The sequence below is a fragment of the Tamandua tetradactyla genome, chromosome 4 (genome assembly GCF_023851605.1).
Source record: "Tamandua tetradactyla isolate mTamTet1 chromosome 4, mTamTet1.pri, whole genome shotgun sequence".
NCBI classification, from domain to species: Eukaryota; Metazoa; Chordata; class Mammalia; order Pilosa; family Myrmecophagidae; genus Tamandua; species Tamandua tetradactyla.
In genome coordinates this window covers 152,987,411-153,005,715 of record NC_135330.1, presented here as the reverse complement: position 1 = coordinate 153,005,715, position 18,305 = coordinate 152,987,411, and the positions used below count along the sequence as shown (strand labels likewise).

Here is an 18,305-nt window from a genome sequence, read left to right as displayed (position 1 = left end):
TTAAGTAAGTCAGAATTAAGTCTTTCTGTCCAACAAAGTAGGGAAATAACAAAAAAATAAAAATAAAAAAGAAAATCCCAAGGGGAAATATATGCAAAATCTAAACTCTAAATCAACCAGGTATTACTAATTAGAATATAAAATCAACTCCTACAAATCATCATGGATAAGTCAGGAATTTCAGTAGAGGGGTAAAATATGTATGTATATAGGGCAATAGTCAAAGCACAGAAGGTGTAATCTGAAAGGTTTATAAAGAGATGGCTGCAAGTATTTAAATAAATGGCCCAAATCACTATGATGACTGCAATGTAAAGTAATTGACTGATGACATGCAGAATTCCACCCATTATCATTTACATACTCATGAATGTATATATTAAAAATATTGCTTTGGATATGGATAGTACAGATAGCATTATTGAAACGATAAACTCTTGGAAAGTTAGTGAACTGAACAGTCATTCTGGAAAGCATTAAATGTAATTGATTTAACTGCAGGTGTACCCTGTGACCTAGTGAGTCAATTCTAGGCCATACATAAATAAAACAAGTATAAGTGTGTCCCAATTTATTTGTATTAGCAAGGTGGCAACTTAATAATCATTATTAAGGTATAGTCTGCCTCTAGTAGGATGACACCTGAAATATCTTTAAAAATTCATAGTGCATTTTCAATTATGCAAAATAAAATTATTTGGCAAAAATTCCATTATGTGTTTTTCACAGATACATGAATAATTAAGAATCTTAATCAAATGCATCAGAGTGTCTATGGTTGTACTAGAGGGGTAGAAGGAAAACAGTATGGGAATGAGAATTGAATGGGAGCAATTAAAATTATTAAAGTGTTTTATATGAGTTTATTCAGTTAATATGCTATGAGCTTAAAAGTTTAACATGATCGCTGTATTGAGGTCTAAAAATGTAAATTAAGATTAAAATATATTTTCTTAATAGAATAATATAATAAAGGAAACATCTCATTTAGGAAAAGGTAAAGTATCAACAGACAATGCTGAGAATAGAGATTTATGAATCATCTATGTTGAGTCTGTCTGGCTGTTAAGAAGAATGATATCTGACATGGATATGGTAGAACATATTATGAAACAATTCAATTGCAAAGTGGGTAGCAGAATTAAATATAATACATGAATGCTTCAAATGTATGGAATTATTTATTACTGAAGATCTTCTTACTAGGTAATAAATGTGCTTGCAAATAATATTGGCATTCTATGCAAGTATATTTTTATTTTTGGATTTTTGAGGGGAGTGATGAAAGTGCCAGAAGATGTTAGAAACTGTAATTTCAGTTTTAAAAACAGGAAATCATGTGGATTTCTCAAATTAAGAATTAGTAAAGATAATGCTTATTGTTCAGCAAGATCTTAGCAAAATTTAAAAGGGTCTCATTTAAATTATTTTTAAAGGTGTATTGATTATTACAAACATCACTTCCTATTTTGGGGGGATTGAATATCATTTCTTTTTTTTTAGGACTTTTAACTGGTATAAAATTTAGGCACACTATCTGAATCATTGAATGGCATAATTAGAAAACAAACAGATCCTTAAAACGGTCTTAATTTCTACTTCCAGCCATAATGAAATACAATGATGGCTATTTAAATATCTGTCTTAGCAAATAGTAAACAGAACAGAAATGTGAATTAATGTTTGTCACAAACTGGATAATGGGCAGCACATGACAGTAATGAGGGAAAACAAATTAAATGAGCTTTATAATTGCTCAGGCTTTTATAACTGGAGGCAGGGTCCAGGCTGTAGTTCAAATAAACAGTTGTCAATGTCATTGAATAGAAGACACAAAGAGAGTCATTCAGAAGACCAAGGGACATAGAGAGAAAGATACGCAGAATCAGAAAGAGCTTCACAAACTTCAGAAGAGTCCCCTTGAATCTTTGTCTGATAACTAATCTGTAAATTTGTAAAAGGAAAGTATCTGAGATGAGGGACAGAACCAATGAAAAGCTGTAAGTCAATATCCCAGAGTTTTCAATAGAGCTGAGAAGAGTTTGCATTTCCACCATTCAAATGGAGAGGCCCTTTAATACTTAGGGCACAGGGTAGAGTTCTCAAATATTTCGAAGTGTAATAGTAGGGCTAAATAACTTTGGGGATAAAAGCAATTCTGTAGCCATTGGGATGAAACTTAAAAGCAAATCATGGAGGGAATGCAAAGGTATAATTCTCACCTGCCATGCCGGAGACCCGGGTTTGACTCCCGATGCCTGCCCGTGTAAAAATAAATAAATAAATAAATAAATAAATAGTCAATATCATTTAAAGGAATACAGCAAAATACAGCATCTAACAACATAAATTAATAATGTCTCATATCCAATACAAAATGATTAGACAAAAAAACAGCAGTAGGATATGTCTTATAACCAGTAAAACCAATCATTAGAAACACAAAAATGACAGAATTAGAAGATAAAGACACTAAAACAGATATAACCATCTCATTCATTAGTTCAGTATGATAAAAAGAAAATAACCATGATGAGGATAAACATTATAGCTATATAAAAGACTTAAATGAAAGTTTGGGAGATGAAAATCTGAAATAAAATGCATTTATTTATCTGAAATTTAAAAATGCAGTAGATGAGACAAATAAAACAGATAATGCAGAAGAAGAAACCATTGAACCTGAAAATAGAGAACAGAAATAAGACTGAAAACAGAATAAATTCACCAGAGATTTGTGGGACAATATAAATCAATCCATCGTGTGTACATGAAATACAGAAAGGGACGGGCAGAAAAATAAAAAACTAAATTATTTCCAAAAATAATAAAAACTATAACTCCAGAAAGCCAAAAATTTCAGTATGGCTGAATCTCAAAATGACTTTGCAAAATGAAAAAAACAAAACAAAACAAAAGTCAAAAGCCAAACACAAAAGATTACATAATGTAGGATTCCATTTACACATAGTATTTCCAGAAGTTGCAGAAATATTATGACAAAAGCAAATCAGTGAATATCCCAGGCTGGAGTGTAGCAAGAAGAAATTGACTGTCAAGGGTCATGGGAGAACTTTCTAGAGTAATGAAGCTGTTTTATATCATGAATTTATGGTGGATATAAAATGGTATATATTCGCCAAACCTAAGGAAATTGTAACTTTAATTCATGAATTTTATTTAATGTAAATTATACCTTAACAAACATGGTTTTAAGGAAATGATTTGACGGTGTGTAGCACATAGGAAAACATATCATATGACATACCCAGGTGTAGTGAGTTGAAATTTAAGGATTTTGGAGTTGACCAATAAAATGTCTTTCCATTAGATGGCAATACAGCACAAGCCATTTATTGAGGCAATACTTCAACAGGTTTGCTTGGAAGGGAGAGACTCTCACAGTGGGAAGCCTTCCAGAGACAAGGTGTGAAGGGACACTCCCAAACTCCCTGGCTAGAGCAGAAAGGAAGGGAGAAAGGAGAGACACAAATCTTGGTATCGCGAAGTCGGCAGAGTGGGGAGCTGCGGGGTCAGAGAGTTCCTGGGAACTGGAGCAGCATGGGGCCTCATGAGCGCAGTCTTAGCTAATCCACTGAAAAGAGACACTGGGTGAAACTGGGAGAAGTTGAAGGGCTGCTACAAAGCAGGTTATTTTTAAATGGCAAAAATGCTAATTTGAGCTATTTTTAAACAATTTAAAATATTTGATTGTGGAGCTAAAGTTTTTTTTTTTTTCCCTAAGGGACCCAGGCTCCTGTGAAGACATAAGCAACACGAGGGACCCATACAGAGGCTCATTTGTGCAATACCAGGCTGTGCATGCACTGTCTTCACTGAAACATAGGTCATGGAATTTTGACAAAATCAAAGCAGAGCATTTTAAAATTATCTAGTGTGAAGTTGAAAGAATCTGGCTAAAGGGATCCCACAACGTTTGTTTAGTATTTCTGAATTGCTCTCAAGTCACTATTTAAATTGATGTTTCTCCCTATGTAAGTACTTATATTTATGTAAAAGAAGTAGGCATAGATCACATGCCATTAAAATTAGGTGTTCAGGACTAAATGAAATATATATTGTAGTACCACAGAAAGAATAACCTTCATTCCTAAAAATCCAAGTGTAACTTCTGACTACCTCTTGCAGTGCTGTTTTAAAAGAAGTTCACCTGATTGGGCTGAATAACATTTCTCTGAATACATTTTCTTGTATATATCTGGTTAGGGTGGTCACAAAGAGAGATTTGTGTAGATTTGAGGTGGGGAATTGAAAGAAGATATCTTGTTAACACAAATACATGGTTTAACTGTAGGTTTACCCCTTTGGTCTGGACTGGAATTGAAACTGTTCCATTTTCTCCTAGATTTATAGTCAACTCCTTCAGGGCAAAGAACTCGGCTTCTACAGGACACCCACGTTACCAAGTTCAGAAGAAACAACAACAATAGGAGTTTCAGTCCATCCATCTGGGTTCCAGCTACTGCTTGTGATTTCCAGCATCTTGTTTCCCAGCAACTTGCATCCAGTGTTCTCTTTGAGCTGCCTGCCTGTGGACTTCAAGCTCTGCTGGACACAAAGTCAACAGCATTATAGCAGGGACTGCTTAACCGGCTCCCATAATTGCATGAGGTCAAATCTAAAATATATACATATATGTATACACATGTATGTATAAATATGTAACCTCAAGTTTTTTTTTAATATGAGGCAGAAACAGTTAACAAAAGTCAACTGCATTGCAGTATAAAATTAAATTATATATAGAAATATACATACATACACACACATACATACATATATATATGCAATTATATCACATTGCAAGAACATCATGTATAGTAATACATTGCTTGATCAGCATTTAGAATTATTGGTGAAAAAAGTAATGAGTGATTCATTTTCAAAAATTACATAAGCAAACATTAGTTTATGCTTTACATTAACTAAGAATTGTTTTATATTTAGTGAAAGGAAAGGACAAGAAGGTAGATAGAAGGTAGAAATACAAAATTAGCACTATTTTGCTATTGCCAAAAATAATTCAAGATATATTTCATTGAAGTTAAGAATGATTTATTTGTAAATGTAAAAATAATAGGTTTCTCTCAGCATTTAAAGAAAAAACCTTTAATTTCATACATACCAGCCTGTTTAGGAGTTTAATGAGCATCTCCAGAGTAATATTATTTTAATGATTATCTCAATCTCTGTCTTAAAAATATATATACTATATGAATTTAGATTGGCTATGTATCTATACATGTGTATATACACATAAGTTAATATTTAGAAGACAAAAATTAGGATTATATATATGGATATATATATTTCAGTCATTAAAATAACATATATGCATATATGAATGTGTAGAAAAATTTGTTGAAGATAGAAACCATCATAGTGTGTCTAGTTCATTGTATGAGTCCCAAATGACAGCAAGTTAATAGGTTTTAATTCAATGCTCAGCATTGAGTCTGGCATGAAGAATGTTCAATACACCATCATTATTATTAATATGATTTATTGTTATTAATCTGCACAAATATATGATATAATAAATATTGTGCTCCTTTGTTAAATATGTAACTAATTGCTCTTGAATGCATATGATCTAATTTGTAAATAGTTATAAGATATTCTATGATTATTTTCTCTTCATTATAGTTACTCTAAATAGCCAAATAGGTTAGCATAATTCAGGTTAACAATAAAAGTGAAAATGTGTAGATTTGACTTTTTTTATTAAGCAAAGTTATTGAAAAATAAATTCAACCTTTCAAAATATGTGAGAAGTGGTTAAAAATTCAAGTATAATTATAATACATTATCATGAAGTATCAAATGTTTTCCTGAGCAAGCATTTCTAGAAGTTCTATTACAGTCTTCATTAAACAGCATTGAGGATTTAAAGAACAAAAGGGAAAAGATTGTCTGGTTCAGGATTGCCAATTACCATTGAACAATTTTTCTCTATACTGTATTTTCTGCAATGCTGCACTCATGCAACATTAAAATATCATAATATTTCATGTTAGCTTGCAAGATGACAGCTCTGAGGACAGTTGTACAACCACTAAGAAACCAATTAGCATTATTACAGAGGATTGTATATGATAATTAACAATTAAACTTCAACTTTCAGAATAGAAGCTTTTTCTCCCCAGAGGAGATTGTGCATAGATTATTGCTGAAGGGAGAATTTAATGAACTTTTTTTCATACGTCAGTTATGTAATCATGTTTCTCTTCTTCAGCCATTATTAGTTAAATATGCCATGTACACTTTTTACTTTGAATTCACTTCTCTATGTGATTAAGTAGAGAATAATAATATTTACATCCCATCAACATTACATTCTAGCTCATTTTTTTTTTAATTTTCAAACTAGTTGCTATTATAATATTTGGCTGAATATATTTTAAAATATATATTTCAGTAAACAAAGTAAAAAAAGTGAATTATTTATTCATAATCATATTTCCATGGATCTCTTGTGATATCTGGAAACTGATGTTCAGAAAAATGTAATCTCTATTATGTTCAAAACCTTGATGTTAAATTCATCATTTTAAATAGCAGTCGAAACCTTGCTTCATCAATTTTCTTGAGAACTTGGCATTGCATATATATGTTTATTTTTCTTCTCTCATCTGTATGTTTGTATATACAGTATATTTCTTACTTTCTAACCTGATTAATAATAATGTGATGGGAGGGGAGCATATTTCAAAATTGACAATTTGGTATAATTGCTCATAATTTGTGATCTTAAAACTTAAAATAGTAACTGCTTTGTTTCCCAAAAAATATAGCAAGAGTTTGGTACATGGTAAGTGCTCAATAATGTGTTTTTAAATTTTGAGCTTTATGCATATTCAATATTGTTATTTAATTCCCTAAATGTAAATTTAGAAATCTAGGATACTCTCTTCTGAGCCAGTCAAACTTGGTGTTATATGTATCTACTCAAGATAACTTTGGCATCAGAAGTATGATTTTACAACCAGATCTATTCTATATTGCTTATTTAAAAATGTAAATTTTGAAGAGAAAAGGACCAGTTGTTAGGGATATGGGGTTATTTGATTTTTGATGAAATTATCATGTTTTTGTTTTAGCTAGCACCCAAGATGGTAACTAATATTTCTGGCCTTCTAACAAACATGTGTACTCTTTTCCCACAAAATATTCAGACTTCACCTACATTAGTAACCGAATGCTGAGGAAGTGATGATTTGTGACTTCTTAGAGGAGGTCACAGAAGACATTATAATTTCCATCATGGTTTCCTGCATCACTTATTGTGGAGAAAGCCAGCCACCTTAAAATTCAGACTTGCAAGAACTTAAGAAGCACATGGGAGAGGTGTACATGGAAAAGAACTAAGACTCCCAGTCAACAGTCAACAATTTACCAGCCACCTGCATAAGCTAACTTGCAAGTGATTCTCCGGGTCCCTATTCAAGGCTTCAAAGCATTTTGGCCACAGTTTTCATCTGACTGCGACAAATGAGACTCCACTTAGAATTGCCCAGTTGAGACTTTGCTGACTAGCTGAAATCATGAGACAGAATAAATTATTAATTTCGTTTAAATGACTAAGTTTGAGGTGATTCGTATGGAGTCATAATAATAAAACTTCTTATTTCATGAAAGGATAAAGTCTAATTTGAAGAGTAAGGTTATAGAGAAATATTTGGAGTAGAAAGGACATATGTACTTATTTTCTTTAATATTTTACTTTTTAAAATTAAATGTTTATTTAGAGAGAATCTTAAATGCACATGCACTTGTAAGAAACAATACAGAGAGATCCAATGTACCCTTTGCCCAGGATCCCCCAGTTTTAACATATTGCAAAATTATAATAAGCAAGACTTGACATGGTTACAGTTAAAATTCAGAACTTTTCCATCACCACAAAGATCTTACTTGATCTAAACTCATTTGCTCAAGAAGAAACAGATGTGTATCTGGAACTGCAAAACAACTGAAATTAAATTTTCAACAGCTGGGCTCAAGAACAGGCTGGTAGGGAAAGAGGAAAGAATCAGTGTACTTGAAGATATAACAACAGAAATAAACCAATCCAAATAATATAGATAAAATATTAATAAAAATATTTATTCAAAAAAAAGAACAGAACCTTAGGAAACTGTTGGACTGTAATCAAAGATCTAATACGTTTCATCAGAGTCCTGAAGGGAGAGGAACAAGAGAGAGAGGTGCTGAAAAATTATTTGCCAAAACTGTAGCTAAAACTGTAGGCAAAAAACGTAAACTTACAGGTTCAAGAAGCTGAGCTGCCCAAAATAGAATAAAACCAAAGAAATCTGTCCCACTATACATCAGAGTCAAACTTCTGAAAACTAAAGAAGAAGAACGAGACAAAGAGAGAAGTGACACCTTAGCTATAGGGGAATATAATTTGAATGACGGTGATTTCTTGTCAGAAACTATGGAGGACAAAGAATATAGCACATTTTGCAAGTGCTGAAAGAAAAGAAACTCAACCAAGAAATCTATATTCAGTGAAATTTCAGATGAAGGAAAATGAAGAGAATTTGGCAACAGCAGACAGACCTGAAAGGAATGCCTTAAGAAAAGTCTATAAAATGAAAGGAAATGATAGAAGAAAGCAATGCAAGGAGTAAAATTATGGTTAAATACAATCCATTTTATTTTCCTCGATGACTTTTCTAAATTACGTTTGAGAGTTGAAGCAAAAATAGCATTGGTTGACATGGGTCTAAATGTATGCAGAGGAAATTTTTATGACAATTATATTTTAAATGACAAAAGTTAAAGGGATGAAAGGAAGGTCAGATTTCCATATTTTTCTCCAACTGGAAAGATGTCAACACCAGTAACCTGTGTACAATTAGTACAATTTAGCAGACAATTACTAAGCGTGCTACAGAAGGACATACATTAAAAACATCATAATATTACAATTGAATTTTTTTAATGTTTAATTAACCTACACAAATATACAAAACACCCACAGAAAATAAAACTCTGTTTTATGGCATACTTAAGCTATAATATATCAATGATTACTTAAAAATAGTTTAAATATTTTTAATGTATACTCCTAAACTGCTACTAAAGCAACTACACTGTGCATTTCCCCTAACAATTACATGCCCACATATACATCAGAACAATGGAGAAAAAAAATCATTTGAGAGTTCCTTGCTCATCTTTAAACTATTTTTTTGCCCATATTATACATTCTCCATTATGTTTATATTAAAGATGATTTACTTTAATAAATCTGAGTTTGTTTGAAAATTCTCCTTCATGAAAGGTGCAATTTAATATCAGCTTTTAATTCATCCTCACAGTGTGTAAAAAAAATACCTAACAGTTCTTCCTTGAAAGACTCATGACAAAAATGAAGACATCTCCTAAACTGAAAAAAACTTTTGAAGGTTATTTTGTTCACTGTTTGGATGTTAGAAAACCAAAAATTAGAGATTAGAATTATGATAGTATATAACCTCTAGTATAATTATTTTAAATGTTGTAATTATTTGTTAGCTCAAGGGTTTATAAACTATAGCTTTGGTGCCAATGTGGTGTCTATCGCCTAAGGGTCCCTGACTTCAGCCCCAGCTGCAGTGAATAACACTAAACTAGTTCAAATTCAAACCAACAGCATCTCACAACAGATCTGTGCCACACGTCTTTGTAATTTCTGCTGCGGGGGTTTCACTGAAGCCACAGGAATCTGCTCATCTAGAAAGGCTGACCAGAGCTTAACCATTAAAAAGCCAGTTCGCAACAGAGGAATAGGAGGAAACTGTCAACAAATGAGGGATGGAAGCCAGTAGATAACTATACCAGTCACCCTTCCTCAGTTGTACAATTTGGAGTGGCAATATGTCTGTCTTTCAGACATCCTGGCAAGATAGAGGCCCCATTGATCTAGAAACCATTTTGATGATAGCCTTACTTTGGTTTTCCCTTTACCCACCTCCTGCACCTTGGGCCCAGTTTCTTGGATCTCAGCCCATTCAAACTACCAGCACCTAAGCCTGGTCTCAGACTCTGCTTTCAGGGAATCCAAATTATAACATAACAGTCTTCTCAGAGGTGTTTAACTGACACTGTTTATAGTCATAATAAGAGTATTTTCTCATTTATTTAACTAGTTGAAAATTCATAATATTTTGGTTATAAAAGTAATAGTTTCAACATACAAAATATAAAGGAGAGTCTCTTATTCCTGCTAAAATCTGAGAGGTACGTTTGTATTTGGAAGTGAAGATATTGATAATATATACATATCCATATACTTATATAAATACTGTTATGCTGATTAACTGTGGTTATAAAGAACAGAACCCTATTGTCATTAATCATTATTTCTTTTAGAGGTGCCATAAATCATATTTCAGATATTCAGCTTTTTCAGGACTGCAGCTACAGCTGAAACTAAAGCAGAATTTGGCACTGTGATCTATGACAGTTTGTTCTATGGGAACACTATGGTGATGTGGTAACTTTAAATTTAAAAATGTGATAAAAAATTGGAAAATTATTCTCATTTTTATACAATTATTACCTTTATATATTATATTGACATTATTAATTTTTTTGTCTGTGGGGTGCATCGTCTGGGAATCAAATCCAGGTCTTCTGTGTGGAAGGTGAGAATTCTGCCACTGAACCACCCATGCACCTGACACTATTAAATTATGATGAATGATCATTTGTATTTTCCTTTCTAGATTGAAGAAAAATTTTATTTTATATAGGTTTTATTTTTATGCCTAGCGCAGTGGCATATGACATGCCCTTTAACTTTTTTGCATGGTGTTAAATGGGTACTTTTGAAAAACAACACGAATAATGAATCATAACATTAAAATCCCATTTTTGTCTTCTTGCTGCTCTAACATTAAACCAATGGAAAATACTGAACAAGTAGGCTACAGTACAGAGTCTCAGAGTCTCCATTTATCTTTACTTTATATCCCTGAAGTTACATGATAATAGATGTATTGGTGCAAGGTAAATGTATTTTTTATTGCTATTGTAGGATAGTAAGCATTTTTGTTTCAATGATTTCCTGTCATTATTTGAGAGTGATAGAGACTGGGACTCATAAAATGGTGCAGATAAAAGGTTTTCTTGATGCATTAAGTACCTTAGCAGACCCATTTTTCAGTTTCTTCACACTAAGAAAATAGGGTTTAGTGGTACATCTAGAAAACTGATCTTTATCAAATTTAATTTGATTCCATGAAGAAAAGTAGTATAGGCTTATCTTTCTTCAACTATAGAGGATATTTCAGTTTTCAGGAATTATATTTACAGCATGCAAGGAGCTAACAGAGCAGTTAATTTTGAAGAACATGAAGGAAAAATATGTTGAAAAAATATGTTCCAACTTTATTTTATCTAACTCATAATTAGCGTAACTTCACAACATCCCACTGAAAAACTTTACTAACCTTTTTTCTTAACTAGCTCATGGCTTGCCATTTTAGAAACAAAATGTTTTTATTTTGTTTTCCAAATTAACATGATAATACAATTTGCTGAGGCTCAAAAAACAGTGTAGAGTTACCCAAATAGAAATAACATAAATCAAGTGGTAATTGTAATAACAGTGGCAATAACAGCCCCTTTCTTTCTATATACTAGAATTATGGAGAGAGAACGAGAGAGCGGTGAAGAGAAACTAGCTTTATATTGTAATTATATAATTAATTTAATATAATATATAATATAGAAAATAGTTTAATATCACTGAAGATGAGAAGTATTGTATCATAAATTGGTCATTATGTATCAACTGTCATTGATATTCTGAAAAGTATGTTGCAATAATCATGCTTGTGCTAAAACATATGAACAAACATAGAAGTGCTTTTAATTCTGAAGAATTTCCAAAACTGATTTATCTGCATATAAGCTGTGAGCATATTAAAATTGAAATATATTGAGCTGAATTACTTTTCAAAAATAGTTGAATAACGTTCAGTCCAACTAACAATGTCTCCATATGTGTGTACTTATTCACATCTTTACTAGCATCAGATAACATCAACATTTTAAACAGTTATCTGAGTTAATATGATAGTTCCCTAATCTGTAACAATAATTTTGCTAAATATCTAATATTTATAATCAGCATTACAAAGCTGCCAAATCATAAAAATTGTACTCTAATCAAAGTAATTTACCTTGCTGATACTACTGAATTAAGTTTATTTTATGGTTTCATTAATAAAATTTCAGCTAATAAGCCATTTCAGAGCATTTGAATTATAGTAACTATGTATTGTGTAATCTTTAATATCCATTATTGCACTTAAACATACTCAATATGTTATACCTTGTTTTCATGTTCAATTATGCTAACCTGAATTTCAAACCTTTGAGTTTGTCAGCTAGCATTCTGACAGAATTCAGAGGCAATCTAAAAACATGCTTCTGTAATTTTATTCTATTCTGAATACCAGAGGCTTTGAAATTTGCTATAAAGTATCTTCTTGCAGGCCTGACAAGCTAAGAGGTTTTGGTAGTTGGAGACTGAATCATGTACCCCACAAAAGACTAATTCAAATCTTCATACATGTTCTTTAGATGTGAACCCATATGTAAATAGGATCTTTGAATATGCTATTATTAGAATAAACTATTTAGATGAGGCTGAATTGAATGTGGGTAGACCTTAGTCCACATGACTGGACTCTTTATAAGTTAGAAAAAATTCATATGCAATCAGAAGAAGCCAGAGTCATTGGAAATCAGAGGACCAGACACAAAAGGAGAGAGACTCCTATGACTAAGATTGCTGGAATATTACATCTTCCAAAAGAAGGCATGCCCTGCCAGTACTTTGTTCTTGACATTTCTATTCTCTAAAAACATGAAACAACAAACTTCTGCTGTTTTAACTGAGACAATATTTGAGAGTTCTCATTAATAAAATTAGTAATTTAATACTTGCTTCAGTTTGTTAAAGCTATCGAAATGTAATATACCAGAAATGGACTGGCTTTTTCAAATGAGAATTTATTAGGTTACAAATTTGCAGTTCTAGGACCATGAAAATGTGCAAATTAAGGAATCAAGGGGAAGATACCTTCTCTCAGGAAAAGCTGCTGGCATCTGGGGTTTCTCTGTCACGTGGGAAGGTACATGGTATCTTCTGGTCCTTCTCACCAGGAGGCTGGTCTAAAAATGGCTCGCTCAGTTTCTGTGGGTCCTTCCTGCTTCTCCTGGGGTATTTCCTTTCTGTAAGTGCTCTCCAAAATGTCTCTGATAAAAGGCAGAGTCCTCCCATAAAGAACTCCAGCAAGGGGATTAAGACCCACCTTGAATGGGCAGGGTCACATCTCCATGGAAACAACCTAAGCAAAAGATTCCATCCACAATAGGCCTGCATCCACAGCAATGAATTAAAAGAACATAGGCTTTTCTGGGGCACATAACAGATTCATACCAGCAAAATACTCATTAATCAATATTAGAGGGTGGGCCATGGTAGCTCAGCAGGCAGAGTTCTCGCCTGCCATGCCGGAGACCCGGCTTCAATTCTCAGTGCCTGCCCATGCAAAATAAATAAATTAATTAATAATAAATAGATAAATAATTAAATAAATAATATTAGAAATGGGAAGTCATTTTTAAAATTAGTGGCACTCGAGATATGGGAAAATATGGCAGATGTATTCTGATATGTTATTAATATGGTATGAACCAAGTATAAAATCTGAACAATTTTATCATTTTAAATCATTAACTTATTTATTGTTCTATTTTCACTACTTTTAAAACTTTAGGTCTTAACAAAATATTAGATAGCTTTCAACCAAAAGTTGCCCCTAAAAAGGCCTATCAATTTTCTGACTTAAATCAAGTCAAGCAAGTCAAAATATGCAGGCTACATATCTCTTACAGAAGGGATTCTTTACAGGAAATCTTGTATTGCAACAAAAAATGTTGAATGGCTAAAAGAACAAATGAAGAAAAGTAACTCAGACATCTGTAACCACAAGAAACAGCTGACAACTCTAGGTCAAGTAAAACAAAAGGCAGGAGAATGGTATTAACAGAATTCATTAGAAAAGGAAAGAGAAAGTGGGTTCTGTTTTCATCATCTGGATCCTAAAACAACAAAAACAGAGTTCAGGAATACTGTTAGATATATCATATGAGATTCTGTAACTGCTAAGCAGGAGCTGATTAGGCATCACTGAGATCCAAGGGAAGAGGCCAGAGTGGTGATGGAAGCACTGAAGGTCATCACTGAAGCCAAAGAGGAGCTGCCTTCCTGCTGGTGCGGAGAACACCTACTGGGTACCATATAGCAAAGGCTGTGCCAAGATTTCTGGTACTGAAATCTGGTAAAAGACTGGACAGTATCAGTCCCAAAGCTGCTAATGATGCTGCTGCCATATCAGTTTTCTACTGTGGGTGATTAATTGCAAGAAAGGCAGAAGGGGAAGAGCTGGATTTCTCCTTCCTTTAATATCTAATTTCCTTGCAGGGACTCCTATTAACAAAATTTATCAGAAGCCAGTTGGCAATGAAAACTTGATAATATTTTTTTCAGGCTGCCAGTCCCCCTAAAAACATAGAGTACAAACTGATGGGAATGAGAACAGATATATAATAATTCATATAAGAAAGACTGTATTCCTAGGGTTTTTATGATAGTTTTATAAAATCTCTGAGTTTGGGGAAGCTTTTAACATAAAAAAAATAAGAAAACCATAAAATTCTTATAGAGTAAACAAATAATAATGTTCATTATGAATTTCAAAAATGCGTTTTTATGAAAATAAATTTTACCACTGTGCTGGTTTGAAAGAATGTATGTCCCTTAGAAAAACCATGTTTTAATCCTAATCCCATTTTGTAAAGGCAGCTGTTTCTTCTAATCCCTATTCAATATTGTATGTTTGAAACTAATTAGATCATCTCCTTAGAGGTGTGATTTAATCAAGAGTGGTTGTTAAACTGGATTATGTAGAGGCATGTCTCCAGCCATTTCGGTGGGTCTTGATTAGTTTCTGGAGTCCTATAGAAGAGGAAACATTTTGGAGAAAGAAAGCGATTCAGAGAGAGCAGAGCAGAATGATGTAGCACAAGAAGCAGAGTCCACCAGGCAGCAACCTTTGGAGAGGAAGAAGGGAAATGCCTCCTGGGGAGCTTCATGAAACAGGAAGCCAGGAGAAGAAACTAGCAGATGATGCCGTGCTCGCCATGTGCCCTTCCAGATGAGAGAGAAACTCTGACTGTGTTCGCCATGTGCCCTTCTACTTGAGAAAGAAACTGAACTTCATCGACCTTCTTGAACCAGGGTATCTTTCCCTGGATGCCTTTGATTGGACATTTCTATAGACTTGTTTTAACTGGGACATTTTCTCAGCCTTAGAACTGTAAGCTAGCAACTTATTCAATTCCCCTTTTTAAAAGTCATTCTGTTTCTGGTGTATTGCATTCCGGCAGCTAGCAAAGTAGAACAACCACCAAGCCAATGTGTCTAACAAATATGTTAGGCTTTCAGGAACCTGTCACACTTGGAAGATTAAAAAGCATGATAGCAGAGCAGTTTTGTATTACAGCTTTAAGATAAAACATTTATGTTAATTTAAAGATTCCACTTTCTATGTGTAAATAATTCAAAATGTTGAAAACACATTTATTATCTTTTATTAACTTTTACTCTAATTTTGAGGCTCACAGGTTACGAAGTATTGTAATGAGTATTAAAAAAACTGAATCAGTTAACCAATTTGCTAAAGGAAAATACCTAAAAAATTAGGAATAATATTTTTCTGAGTAAATATGAAAAGTATTATCTCCGCAACATATCAAATACTTAATAATTATTGTACATTTAATTGGTTATAATGAATAATCATTTTATTATAGGTTGAAATAACCTTATTTTTTTAATTTATATTTTTAACATGACAGCAAACAACCTTAATGTTTCATTCTTATTACCAATCAAAAAAAAAAAGACTTCAGGAAAATATCCATTGATTTATTGATTTATTTTAAAGTGGGTGGAACAACTACTATTTGAAATAAACTATGCTATGTGTGGTTGGATTTAAAGAAAAAGATGAAGTTGAAAGAAAAGATACATATGCTACATCCATGAAACTTCCACTCTGGTGAAGAAGATCAATAACTATAGCTAGAAAGACCTAGAGAACAATAAATATAACATATAACCAAGTATCAAACTTCTACATGAAGACTAATGAAGGATATAATAATCTATAAAAGAAAGAATCAATGGTTACTGGAATAATTATGTAGGATGTGGAATTTAAAAACAGTCTATGGGGAAGAAAAGTAAGGCTTGGTAACTTGTAAGGCTTGGTAACTTCTGGGTTAAGATAGGAGATTTAAACTATGCATCTCACTGTTCCCCTTTTCAGAACACCGCAATACTAGAACAAAAGTATTTTTACCAGACAAAAACACAAAGACGGTAAAAGCAGAAGAGGAGAATTCAGCTACAAACTTTGGAACCTGAAAAGCAAATAGATGAGCAATAATCTATGTAACAGATGGAAAAATGCCAAATTCCAAGCTATGAGTGGAGAGACCTAAGAACCACATTTACAATAAAGAATTCCTTGAGAGCATAAAAACTGGAAGCACCTGATTCTTTGGAACTAGAAGCAAAGGGAACTTTAAAATAAGGAAGATTTGGTAAACTTTTTGAGACACTCCCATTGTTCTCTGTAATGTTGAACAGTTGCTGCTACTTCGATTAAAATGTCCAAATTTGTATTGTCTAGAGAAGAAAATATAGGGCTCTGGTATGGCACCTGGTAAAATTGAAAACAGGGTATTATTGGCACGCTATGAAAGCAAGAGAGACTCCCACCCAAAGTTTGATGCTAAAAGGGTTTAGACTGATGATGCCACATACATACATATGCAGAGGGTATGAGGCTTATTACATATTATTGAGTTCAGTGGAGAGAGTAGAGCAAGTCCTTCCAGCAAGCCTGGAATGGTTTGAGAGTGCAAAGAAAGGAGAGTACCCTAAGGTTTTATTGTGGTTAAGGAGAGAGCAAAGAAAGGAGACTAACCAAGGATTTTACCATGGTTCAGGTGTGGACCAGAATAAGGGTTCTCACATATTCAGGGAATTTTTGGAATCTCCCAAAAGTCGCCAAAGATGGAGCACCCAGGATTTCTTATTGTCTTGTCCTGAAGTGGGACACGAGAAGAAGAGTGAGCTTTGAAGCTTATAAGCTGACAGTAAGCAAATATTTAAAAATGGAGCTAATACAATAACAAAAGCAGAATGATTAAATAGTCATAATCATACTAAATAATGAAGACATGGACCTTTAGCCCTCTTCAGCTTCTTAACTCTCAAACGCTAGCAGTTATAACTTTACCCTTAAGAATGAGAGTAGATTCTTTTTTAGAGAATCTGATAAGTGGAAAGATCTAAAAATCATTGGTACAATTTTACTCCATCAATTATCCTATCCATTCTAACCTACAGTGAAGATAAAATTGAACAAATTTCACTCGTAACTTTGGTCAAATTGTAATAGTAAAGAATCCAAGGTGTATTAAGAAAGTCTATATTATAGAAGTTGAGAAAAATCAAAGGGGAAAATTGGGAAAAATGGGCAATACTATTCAATTAAAATATAACTTCAAGGAAATCTATCATTGATATCCTCAGAGAGATAAGATATAATATCCATAAAATTAGAAAGGGATGCTGGAAAAGTACATAGCTAATTTTTAATTCTCTAAAAGTTAAACACATTTTAGCAGAAATGAAAATTTCAATAGAAAAGTTGGAGGGAAAATAACGTCAGGAGAGAAGAAAAAAGATAACAAATATACATTAGAGGGCCAGTCCAGGATCTTTTATATTTCTCTTAAAAACAGGAGTTCTAGAAAGAAGGAGCAGTAAAAGAAAAGAACAGTGAGTAGATAAATAACTGAAGAAAATGTCCCATCATTCAAAGATCTGAGCTTTGTTATTGAAAATGCCTAAAGAGTGCTCAAAACAATGGGTGAAAATAAAGCCATTCCAAGGTGCATTACTGTGAAATTTTAGCATTCTGAGGAGAGAGAGGAATTTCAACAATATTCCAGGAGTTTGGAAGGGGGTAGGGTGAACAGGTTTCATACTCAGGAACAGAAACAAAATAATATCAAACTTCTCAACGGCAACAACAGAAACAGCAAGGAAACCGAAGTATGATGGTTAAGTTTAGGTGTCAACATTGCCAGGTCATGGTGTCCAGTTGTCTCCTCAGGCGATCACTGGCCTGTTACTGCAA

General features: G+C 33.1%; 1 long non-coding RNA gene across 6 annotated transcripts in view; it reads right to left on the bottom strand.

Moving 5' to 3' along the window:
* The window catches only part of LOC143679448 (uncharacterized), a 206,903-nt gene extending 193,562 nt beyond the window's left edge, over positions 1–13,341 (bottom strand). For all 6 annotated transcript variants that reach the window (XR_013173778.1, XR_013173774.1, XR_013173773.1 and 3 more), the window contains exon 1: positions 13,106–13,341. This is a non-coding gene — a long non-coding RNA (uncharacterized LOC143679448). The remainder of the gene's footprint in view (positions 1–13,105) is intronic.
* Positions 13,342–18,305: the final 4,964 nt, after the last annotated feature.